General features: G+C 39.2%; 1 non-coding gene across 1 annotated transcript; it reads left to right on the forward strand.

Moving 5' to 3' along the window:
- The first annotated feature begins 9513 nt into the window (after window positions 1-9513).
- On the forward strand, window positions 9514-9597 carry TRNAL-CAA. The gene has a single exon. It is a non-coding gene; the product is annotated as a tRNA-Leu (tRNA).
- The last annotated feature ends 294 nt before the right edge of the window (window positions 9598-9891 follow it).

Raw genomic sequence — 9891 nt, forward strand, 5'->3', positions numbered from 1 at the left:
TTTAATCTGAACCGTCCAAGGATAAAGTATGGTAGATACTCCTTTTATACGGTTACATTTTCAAATACATGTAAAAGACTGCCTTTTGTATTTATCAATAATGATTAAAATAAATGAAACTTTCTTTTTTTTTTGTGAGAAAAAAATGAAACAACTTTCGTTCTCTGCAACTCCCTTTTCTCTTGCCAAAATAAACTTTTCTTTCTTCCTCTCCCGCAAAATACGGCCATTTCTTCACCTCAATCGATCATGAGTTTTTTCACCCTTTTTTCTCTCATCTCACTGCTAGCCTGGATACTCTATCTCGTACTATCTTCTTGTTCTCTACAATTCTCATGGATTCATTGCTTAGGGCTTTATCATGGATTCACGATACAGGTAAGCTATCAAAGAGCAATACGGAGTGGAGAATGACAGCCTATCCTCATCCGGGTTTTTTCTCTCTTGTTCCCTCATCTTGCGGTTCTCTATCTCTCACTTCGATCAGCTGGTAACTCTCTCTCTCATTATTGCCATCGATGGTAGAGGAGAGCAAGGGTGGGTGGGATTCAAGATACAGACTTGTAATAGAGGTTGGGTGCTATTTGCATGGGAGATGGGTTCTGGGAGCGGGAGCGCAAGGGTTTGCAGCAGAGGGTGTGAGGCGCTTCGGCAATACGGGTTCCAGGAGGGCTTTCGGGAGGGGCTTTCGGCAACAAGGGTTTACAGAAGGTTTTGCACACGGTGGAGTTTCAGATGCTGGCGGTGGGGGAAAGTGCTTGGTGGTGCTAATGGTGGCTTGCGGGGTGAATTGGTGACACAATGACGATGGTTGTTGGGTTTTGATGATGAAGGTAGCAAGGAGAGTGTGGGGTTGCAGCGATGGAGCCTAATGCGATGCACAGGGGTTGCAGCGGCTGTTGGTGATAGGCTGGCAGTGATGCACAACGGCTGGGTATGGGTTGCGTGGGTACAAGGGTTGGGTTGCAGGGTAATGCACAGCGGCAGGTGCTTGCGGGTTGCAGATAACTAAAAATGGAAGTTCGTTTCGGGTTTTTTTTTTTGGGGGTAAAAGTTTAGTTTTCTTTTTAATCATTATTGATAAGTCTTTTACACATATTGGAAAATGTAACTATATAGGAGAAGTATCCATACTTTATCCTTGCACGGTTCAAATTAAAACCCTTGAATTTGATGGTTACTAAAAACCAGTGTAAAAGACTTGGATAATCGGAAATCTAAATTCGATCCGCATCCGTATCCGTTTAGGGGCATTCGTATTCATTTAGAGATATCCGAAAAAATATCCAAATACTCCGATAAAAATCCGAATCCAAATACTTAATTATAAAAAATTAAGTAAATAACGATCTTTGGGGTTTTTAAAGATTCAACAGGTTCTAGAATATGAGGAAAAATGAATCATGATCTAAAACTATGGATTGAGAGTGAATTGTATCCACTAGGGGGAGGAAGGTTTGGGTACACAAGGCAGAGGTGTAAACGGATGGTCGAAAATTCGAATTCGATCCGCTTCCGAATCCATCCTAATCCGTTTAAAGGTATCCGTATTCGGCCAAGAAATATCCGAATCCAATTACATCCGATCCGTATCCAAGCCGAATCCGATCCGTTTACAGGCCTAAATTGTCAATCATGTATGAAACTTTTTTCCTTATAATATTATTAAATATATGTAGCATGTGTTATGATTTTTTTTTATTTTTTAATTTGGACTACTTGGAACTGACGCACCCATTAGTTAATGGTCCTGAAACTCAAGTTTGGCACCGATTAACTTATTGGTTCAGTTCTGCTCCTGACACCTTGGGATTAGAACCGTTAAAAAACCAGAGTGATAGCCCAGAACTGGACCAATTGACACCCCTACCCCAATCCTACAGCGTCTCTACACCATCTCCTTCACCTTCTACCCGGCCACCATCTCTAAACTCCGCCTTCCCCTCTATTATGAGCCACTCCCTTTGCAACTCCTACCCCGCCCCACTCCCTCTCTATAACCCCTGTTCCACACCCTCTATGCAGCTCCTGCCATATCCCCCCTTTACATCAATCTAACCAAACCCTCTAAGGGTAAGATTTGGAATTAGTCCCATCACTGAAAAGAGCTGATGTTTCTCCACTTCATAGTTCATACAATCTTCAAGTTTTCAACTCATCTGTCATCTTTAAATATTAGAGGGTTATTTTTTTTTTTTTTTTCCTGCATTGAAAGTTTGAAACCGGTATATATAAAAAAAAAACTTTATTTGCAAATAAAGGAAGTATTGGCCTTAAAAAAGGAATTCCTCTTCAATTTGGCTCTAGGAGAGAAAGATGCGGGCAATTGACTATGTATGTCGTGGGATCATTATCACCTCCAATTCCTACCCGCTCCAATTCCCTTTAATTCCCTCCAATCCCTCACATATGAGTGGAAATGATACCCTACCCATTGCCCAAACACACTGCCGAAGGTGGGGTAGGGTGGTCATTTCTGCTCCTATGTGAGGGATTGGAGGGAATTGGAGGGGGCAACGAATTGGAGGTAATAAAAATTCGTATGTCGTGCTCACAATAATTGTGTTGTGTGTTAGCAAAACAACAAATAAAAATTTTCTTCATTAGAGTTCTTATATTTTTCTTTTTATTCTTTTTAATTGGTGTTGATATATATGGATCCAATGTTACAAGGATGTGATGATTCAATTCTTCTAAAAGACTTTGTTGTAGGTCATGTTAGAAAACTGAGATAAAAAAAAAGGAAGAGGACAAAGAGATGGCCTGAGTAGAACGAGGTCGTTCTGTCCTTAAGACAGTATTTGCACCCTATTACTACAATGGATTGCAACAAACCTACCTCTCAAGATAAAACAGGCTAAACTGATTACTGGTTGCAGAGACAGTAATCACATGAAACTATCAGAGCAAATTGTTATATCAGAGTGACTGAACTCGTGGGCTATATGTGGGTTTAGACTTGGCTGTTCATATGGGTACAACCATTGAGCTCATATGACTGTTCGGATGGGTCACCCCCTCCCTATTAGACCAGCCACCTATTCAACGGTCGGATCGTGCAAAGTGCAAAGTGCGTCATCAAAGCACCACATTGCACCTCACGTACGCGCTCAAACGGTCACCATCCGTGCTCGCAAGTGCACCATACAATCTTTTCTAAACATAACATGTGATAATAGATCACAAACATATATAAGTCAAAAGATTTCCTTCTCCATAACCGATGTAGGACTAAAGTCCCACACCATTATTTAGAAAATTCCAATAGGTCAGAATGAAATGGCGGTGAGGGATTGCAAAGGAGGATTGGGTTGCACAGAGGGGCTGGCTCGTGGTAGAGGGAAAGGTAGGGGTGAGAGATGGTGGTGGGGCAAAGGGTTGGGGGAGATACCAAACAGAGGTTATAGGCAGTGGGGTGCCACTGGAGGGGCTGCGGAAAGGAAGGGAAGAGGACTAGGGGTAATTTAACGATTTACAAATAGAAAGGGAGAAAGAGGTGAAAATTTGTTTTTCTTGGGGAATTTGAAAAGAATTTTTGAGTAGGGGAGTTGTAGTAAATATAAGACAAGTATAAGGGAGTGATAAAAAATTTTCTAAATATATATAAAAAAAAAAAAAGGGGACATTTTATATCTATTGAAGATAAGTGCCAGCTTAGCTCTTGGTAAGCAATTAGTTAGGATCCTAACAGGTCATGGGATCAATTTTCCTACTTCAATAGGTATATGGGAATTTTTTATTGACGGTGTCAAATAATTTGTAACCTTACATTTTTGCTTTTTAATATAATAAATTAGTTTTTAATGAGGATAATAATATAATTTCCCATGTATACCCAAAGAACGTGTACAAAAATGACATCTTTTGATAATGACTTGATTATATTCATTTTCAAATTATTTTTGAAAACTCTTTTGCACCTCTATCTTATAAAACTTTTGAGAATAAGACAAGGGGCAATTAAAGAGCATCGAGTTCCTCTCTAGGGAGCCTAGCCCATGGGGCATCCAACGGCTAGGTTGTGTCACACACATCCGACTGTTGACTGGCATGCATCGAAATGTGTGTGGCACACCTCAGCCGTTGGATGCCCCCTTGGCACTCCCTGGAGAGGAGCCGGATCCATTAAAAGAAGGTGTCAAGTTCCTTTTTTTTTCTTTTTGCTGCTACAATGCCCACTTGAGGGCCGGATTAGATAGTTGGGTTAAGGTTTTAAAAAACCCAGCCCAACCCGACCCTGTTTCACCCCTCTGTGTTGAAGTATACCTCCCAACATCTCACCTGTTTCAATTGAGCTACTGTCTCCTCAATTCTAACCCATCTTCGCAACAATCAAGGTGGGAATTATAAAGTTGAATTGCGACGCCTCTATGCAACTTGATAGCTCTATTGGGGGTATTGGTTTCATTCTTAGAGATAGTTTTGGAGCACAACTTTCAGCTATTTTAGAAAAAATGTTTTTCATATCTACCATGGTGGGTGAAGATTTGGCGGTACGGGCAGACTTACTCTATACTCAATCTTTGGGGTTGGACCAAATTCAGGTGGAATCTGATAATTCAGAGGTTATAGCATCTCTCAATAGGGTGATCAGTGATTATACTCGTCTTCAGATTGCTCCCATTATCCATGACATTGTTCGGATAACAGCATTTTTTGTGTCTGTTCATTCTCTTGTATTTCCAGGACGAGCAATGGTATTGCTGATAGCATGGCCAAGAAGGCCCTGTCAATCTCGTATAAGACAGAATGGTCAAATTCCACTCCTTAGCTCCATGAGCTTTGTGTTCAAGAAGCTTTAGGTTGCTCACGAGTTTATTCTCAATAAATCATTTTATTACAAAAAAAAAAAAAAAAAAAAACTTCCAAAGTCTAGAGGGTAGCCATCATGTCATTTGGTCACAGGGATTTGGAGAAGCCAGATTCGATCTTTTAATTCTACATGTGTATGTTTTAACCTTAAGGTTCAAGAAGGCTTATGTAGACTTTGATCCCATGTAATGCATTGTTCAAGGAACTGGAATCAACAATGGCATTGGCCTCCGTCAATTCCTATCCCATTTAGATCAGAATTGGCCGGAGTCAACCTATATTCTGAAAAGTTGAATTGGAAAAAAAGAAAAAAAGAAGAAGCAAATATTCCCTAAAAAACTGTAACTTTTTTGGAATTTTTTATTCAAAACTTGAGTTTCTTGCAACAAGAGGTAAGTTTTATTGATTTCCTGCTATTTTATCAACCGAGACTAATACAATTCTTTTTGCAAAGTGTGACTTTTACAATTCTTTTTGCAAGCTGCGTGTATTGTATGAAAAGAAGTTGGAGTCATGGAGACTCGCTCCCATGCCGGATTCACGCTTGTCTACTCTTTTTTCTGCGTTAGATAGTTTTAATGGACAATAGCAAGGTAGGGTTTGGGGAGCTTTCATTGTGTGGTCGTTGTTGTTGTTATCATTATTATTAGGGAAGACTTTCTCTGTCTTGGAACGTGACCCCTATGTCACTGTACATGCCTATTGGAGAGAGCATAGAAACATCAACAAGGGTAGCATTTCCGCTTTTCATGGGGAGGGGGCAGGGTGGTTGTTTAGCCCCCTCTTGTGTCTGGGTGCAGTGTGCACACTCCTGGACAAAGTTCTTTTTCCCTTATTATTATTAGGAGAAATGGTTTCTGTGGGAGAGTGTGGCCTCTACATCCAGACACAGAAGGGGCAAAATTGCCGCATCATAATTCTACATAAAACAACTAGAATGGAGGTAAGTTAAAAGTTATATGGCTTGTGCAAATCTTGAAATCTTTAATGTACAATTTCCCCTCATTCCCACTCTTATAATCAATAATTCAAGCTTAGGGATGCTATTTCCCTTCCCCCTCTCCCTTTGGGTAGCATATAGGTTTTTTTAATTTATTGACCATGCTCGACAGGGGTGTCAATTCTAGGCAAGGCCCGGCCAGCCTGATTATTAAATGTGTCGGGTTTAGATCGGTTGTTCCCAGTTTGGGTCCTTGCCCGACAGGCACCTGATCGGACCGACCGATTACGAGCCCGCTTAAGCCCGATCCTTGGCCTAGTACTGTCATGTGTTTCTTCACATGTTTCGTCTCTGAGTCCAATTTCCGTCAAATGACCCAACCTCCCTAGCTCTTCCACCGTCAGTGCTCCCTTTCCTCTTGCCGAGACTCTTTTTCTTCTCGATGAATTCCTTGATTTAGTAGCCCTAGCCCATCCTCCCAGGCTCCCATTATTGTTTTTCGGATCCGGTAATCCTCCTTTAGTAGTCATTTCTAGTTTCGGTCAATTGAATCTGATTGAGCTTGCTTTGCCTATTTCATAGGACTCGGCTCCTGTCCAGCATCCTGCCCTGGCTGCATGTGCAGCGCCAGACACAGTGAGGCGTGAAAAGACCGCATCACCCTTGCCCGAGCGCCTTGCCCGAGCAGGAGTGAGGTAGTCTTTTCACGCCTCACCAAGTCCCGGCAGGGTGCTGGACAGAATCCTTTTCTTATTTCATAACCTTGCCCAATAGTTTAGTACCCAGTGGGCTTAGTCCTAAAAAGCTCATAAAAGTAAGACCATATTATTTTGCTGCAAGACTATAAGAAACCAAAATCGTTAGGTCAGTGTTTGTCTTTACATCTCCAAGAACCCTACCCCCTTAGTGATTGTTGGAAAACCAGGATTTCTGATTTAACTCGTCTTTCAGAAAAACTTGGTGACTCAGTCTTGTCAAACCCAGTCAAGGTGAGTCATGTTTTTTTATTTTATTTTTAATACAATATAAATTAGTAAAAATCAGATAATACAGAAAAATATGGAAAAAAATCAGAAACAAACCAAGGAATAATATATCAATGCATTTTGAGTTTTTACCATTGAATAAGAGAAGGGAGTCGAGGAGTTGAGGGTTTCTAATTGTTTTAAAATACGGATTCACTATTTTACTCAACTTAGTTTCTAAGTGAATCAGCTTTATGGTTTTTTAAAAAATGACTAAACTCGCCGAGTTTGTCATGACTTGAGTAAAAATACCAAGTCTTATTTGGCTCGGACGATTTATGATTTAATCTTGTCATTTTTACACTGACCTAGTCTATATGACTCTTGACTAGGTTTTCCAGAATTTTGACTCAACTTGGGTGACTCATCCCAGTCAAAACCTGGTTTTCCAACTATACTTCCAAATACACTCATGGGTTTCTGGAAAAGGAAAGTAAAAAGTTAAGCGAAATCCATCATCTACAATTACATCTCACTTGTTAATCAAGACAGTGAACAAGAATTTCTTAACAGTAATGGACAAGAACACAGGGTATTAGAGAGAGAGAGAGAGAGAGAGAGAGAGAGAGAGAGAGAGTAGTGTCTTCAAATAATATTATATACTGCATAACTGGTTTGTAAGAGCCCGTTTAGAGTTAAGCGGTTCAGTAGCCTGCCTTAGGCTTGATTTCAGTACGTTTAATCTGAAAATAGGTAGCCCAATTAAAGACCGAATACTGACCGACCGAAATAAAATAGGACCAGCTAGGCTTGACCGGGCCCGATCGGTTAAAACCCTTACTTTACACACATTGCAAAGAGAAAGTACCGGGGGTTAATTACAGTAAAGGTACTAACATTTAGAGTATCTACATTTAAGATATTTAAAGTTTTAAAATCTACACTTGCCTCTTGCCTATCCGGCCGACACATGTTACTAATCCATTCATCTATATATCAATGAAACCAAAACCAACCAGGATGAACATAAATGTAAAAAACTTGGTAATTGTTGTGTCGGACATGGGTGTCAATCGGTACGGTATCTGGTATTCGGTATGGTACATTTTACATTAACCTCATACCAATACTATATTGTATCTATTCAGTATATTTTGGTATAGGTATTTGGTATGGTATCGATATAGTATGGTTCATTTTTACCATTTTGTCCATATCGATACTATATCGAATATCGACTCGGTACAAGTATCGTATACCGATATCATACCGAATTTATTCGATATGGTATAATTGATACGGTTTTGGTGTCAGTATACGGTATGCGGTATGAGTTGACACCCTTACCTGATGGTGCAAAGAGTCACCACAGATAATACAACTTATGAATATCAAAACTTCCACATCTCATCATATAAAAGACAACACCGAACAATATATACAATTAAGATGAACCAACGATCCATTCAAAATTCAAATCAGTAGTCACATGGAGAAGTAGTCAAGAAAAAACGTACCACTAGTCGCATGGAGATAGTTAGGGGTGTAAATGAATAGTCGAAATCTGTTTCCGAATCCGTGTCCATATCCGTTTAGCACAATCTGAATTCGTCCGAAAACTAAACAGACGGATAGACAATTGCTATCCAAAAAGCTATATTTACATGTAAACGGATAAAATATCCGATCTATATCCGTGTTCGTATCCATTTAGCACTATCGGAATCCGTCTAAAAGCTAATTGGATGCGGATGCGGATGCGGATATAGCACTATTCGAGTCGAATCCGATCCGTTTACATCCCTAGAGATAGTAGATAGAGTGTTGAGAGTGGCATTACATTCTACCTCTAGTAGTTCTAGGAGCCCACTCTTGTAGAGCTCCACAACACTACGTCAATACCCACATCGATGGGATGACGATGACACTGACAATCATCCATACCATGAACCATGATATTAGTTTGGTGGGGTTAGTGTTGTATGTATAATTTAAGATTTCTTTACATTATATGCCTTTTTCTATTTTATGGTACACTTTTAACAAGTTGGATACTTGGTGACAAACATAAGTTGGACTCTAATTGTTGTTGTATATCACACGTTGATAGCCGATGTTGTGTGGGCTTAGAAGCTAACCAATTTGAGGGTATTTTGTACTTGTGGGATGACATACATTGTAACTCGTAATATAATTATTTTTGTAGTTGTGACCCCAAGTTATGGAATGAATGGATGATATTCTATATTGTTGAATGTTGATCGCTTCTTTTTATTTTTGCTAATTTTACAAGTTACTCTTTTGTTAAATTAGATATTGTATGTATGTAACTTTATGTCCTACTTCTTATATATATTTTTTATATTTTAAAACTATTTTTTAAAGATTTTTTTTTACATTGTATTGTAAATTTTCTTGTATATCTGAAGTTAGATTTTCCTTCATAAAAAAAAGAAGTTAAATGAATCTCTTATTTCAATTTATGAAGGAAAATCTAACTTCTTTTTTTTCGTAAAAGGAAAATCTAACTTAGGAATCAAATAAGTTGTTGTATAACTTTTGATGTGTTTAGCTTTTGTGTATGTTACCCTTGGCTTATAATGTATTAAGATTGTTTGTATTCTTCCCCTTGGCTTTTAATGTATTATCATATTTTGTATTCTTCCTCTTGCGTTTTAATATATTATCATATTTTATATATAAAAAGTGTCAGGATGGCCGAGTGGTCTAAGGCGCCAGACTCAAGTTCTGGTCCTCTTGTGTTTAATATATTATCATATTTTGTATATAAAAAGTGTCAGGATGGCCGAGTGGTCTAAGGCGCCAGACTCAAGTTCTGGTCCTCGTGAGAGGGCGTGGGTTCAAATCCCACTTCTGACAAATTTGATTTAATTAAATTTGCTTTTGCTGAAGGGACCTAAATGGGACTTTCCTCTTAATTTTTTGCCCACTTTTATGGAGTGTGCTCTAACTATGTGGCAGCAATGAGGGCGCTCTTTGATGGAGTTCATTACTGTATCTCTTTGGGTATCACAAGGTTTGTTGTTTAATCTCAGATTCTAAAGATATTGTGCAAACTACCCTTGAGGGGGAAAAAAGCTCATTGGAAATCATGTTACTGGTGGATCGCGTTGTTGAAGCTCCTGCAATCAGTGTCTATTTCTATTCGACATT

This window comes from Telopea speciosissima, chromosome 5, assembly GCF_018873765.1.
Source record: "Telopea speciosissima isolate NSW1024214 ecotype Mountain lineage chromosome 5, Tspe_v1, whole genome shotgun sequence".
In the NCBI taxonomy this organism is placed as follows: Eukaryota; Viridiplantae; Streptophyta; class Magnoliopsida; order Proteales; family Proteaceae; genus Telopea; species Telopea speciosissima.